Source organism: Meriones unguiculatus, chromosome 12 (genome assembly GCF_030254825.1).
Source record: "Meriones unguiculatus strain TT.TT164.6M chromosome 12, Bangor_MerUng_6.1, whole genome shotgun sequence".
NCBI lineage: Eukaryota > Metazoa > Chordata > Mammalia > Rodentia > Muridae > Meriones > Meriones unguiculatus.
Window position 1 is genome coordinate 937,256 of NC_083360.1, and position 2,606 is coordinate 939,861.

Sequence of the window (2,606 nt, forward strand, 5' to 3'; positions counted from 1 at the left end):
GCCGGAGGGGTCGGCGAGTCGCGGGCGAGCGCGCCCCGCGCCCTGCCCCGCCCCGCCGCCCCCGCGCGCCCCGCCCCGCCGCCCGGGGCTGGCCTGACAGACACTCATTATTCCCCGGAGCCGGGCGCCGCCCCGCCGCCTGACCTGTCCCGCGAGGCGGCGCGGCCCCGGGGCTGGGCGTGGCGGCCCCCGCCCGGCCTCCGCCCGGGGCCTCCGCCCGGCGCGCCCCGCCCCGCGCCCCGCCCTGCCATCCGGGCCGCCGCCGCGCTGGGCCCGGTCCCCGGGGGGAGGCGGGGGAGGCGGGCGCGGCTCGGCCCGGGCGCGCAGCGGAGGGCTGCGGGGCGGGGCGGTCCCTGCCGGGCGGAGGGCGGCCCCGGGAGAGCGGGTCGCGGCCCGGCGCCGGGGAGCCGCCACCCCCGCGCCGGCGCTGCGTTCCGGGACTCCGGCCTGGCCCCGGCCTCTCTCCCACCCTGCAGGGGCGGCCCGGAGGCGCCCCCCCCCCGCCTGCAGGGACTTTTCTTGAAAAGGCGGAGACCCCGGGAGGCGAGCCACTCCGGAGGCCCCGCCTGCCCTGGAGCCTGGAGGCGGTTGTGCTGCTAGAAAACTTAGCAAACTCGGAGCAGAGCCTCCCACCTGGGGCGAGAGCTCAGGCAGGCCCGAGGCTTGGCCCCGCGACTTTGCTTTTCACAGGGAAGAGTGCAAACAGCCTTAAGGTACTTTTTCTCTCCAAACTAGACCGGTGCAGGGATGACTTCGCGGAGCTTAGCGCTAGAGTCTGGTGCTTTTTGAGTTTGTTTTTAACCAGTATTAATGTAATAAGGGACGCAATAAAAAGAACAAAGGACAAATTGGTTCAATTGTTTTAGTTCTGTGTAATGTTTTAAAACAACCCGGCTTCAGTCTACGGCTTGTTATTACTTCAAGATGTTTTAAAGGCCCTGCAAGTTTACCATTCTCACTTTGATGCTTCATGCAGGCACTACTTAGAACGCAGTGATACACGGATTCCCTTCTCCTTAGTGTAACTACATAGTACAATAAAACTAGAACCCGGTAACCTACCACATTGAAATTGGCTGACCTGAGGAGACCTGGAACCCACTAGTTCATAGTCCATCATAATGACCTCTCTTAGTCTTTAAAATGTAAATGATAAGGGTCTGGGTTGGTTTGTTTCTGAATAAAATATTCAAAGAAAAAGACAATTGGGTTTCGTTTGGTTTGGTTTTTGTGCCATTTGTTAATTGCTGCTTATTGGACACCAACCATTAGTCTCCTTGAATGGCTTGGGTTTGAATGAGCGGAAAAACAATGTGATGGCTATGAAATTGTTTCGGTGGCTCATAGTAGGTGCTCAGACAGCAACAAACAAACAAAACAGGTTTCACCCAAGGTGACACAGGATGATGAAAACTTGAAAACCCATAACCCTGGAGCTCTTCTGCTGTTCACATGGGCATCTGACCAAAGAAGAGTAAAGTAGATCTGTTAGGAGAAACATGATCCAAGATAAGAAGGGAGTGGCTTTGAAATATCCGGAGCGGGCGTCAACCAGTCAGTGAGCACTCCATCCGGTGGCTCCTGGGAGGAAGGTCTGATCAAAATGCTTCAGTGAGGGCCTTGGAAGCCCTTCCAGGTTGGCAGGTCAGGCCTGCCTGAAGTCATCCTGGACTCTTGCCCCTCCTTAACAAGTCACCAAACCTTCTTCCTTCCTTACCTGCTTGTGGTCCACGCTGTTGCTCAATGTCTCTGTTTGTAGCATGGCTAACGGTGCGGGAGCTCACCCTCTCTGTCCTTATGATGGGTTCCTGTATTAGGTGCTTTTCTATTCCTGTGATAAAACACCGCAATCAAGCTAACTTCGGGAAGGAGGGATTCATTTGGGGCTTGTGGTTTCATCGCCATCGCTGTGGGAAAGTGTGGTAGCAGGTAGGTCTGGCAGCAGGGACAGCCGAGAGCTCCCATATTGAACAGTCAACATGGAGCAGAGCGCTAACATAGGATGGTAGGAGGCTTTCGCACCTCAAGCCCACTCCCCAGTGGCCCACTTCCTCCAGCAAGGCATCTCCGGAACCTCCCGAAACATCACCACCAACAGGGAACCAAGTACTCAGATGCCCAAGAATATCTCATTCAAAGCACCACATTCCACTCCTGGCATCCCTAGTCTGCGGCCATGTAATAATGCTTCAAAAGTCACCACAGTCCCAACCCAAAGTCTCTTCTGAGACCCAAGCCAGTCTCTTAGTTGTAACTTCCTTTAAAATCCAAAAGCAAATTACATACTGCTAACATACAGTGGCATTTCAAAAGGGAGGAAATACTGGACCAAAGTAGGTCTGAAACTCAGCAGGACAAACTCTAAAGTTCTCTACCTCTTTTCGGATGTCACAGGGCTTAGATGTCTCTGCCCTTCCAGCTTTGCTGCCTGTAGCATATGCTTCTCCCTTGGGCTCATTCTGCTCCCCAGGGGCAGCTCTCTTTGGCAGATATACCACAGCTCTGGCAGCTCCAATGTCTTGGGATCTTAAATTGGAACTGTAGCTTCACTTCGGCGCTTCACACAGTAGACTTTCAAGGCCCCACGAAAGGACTCTTCTGCCATG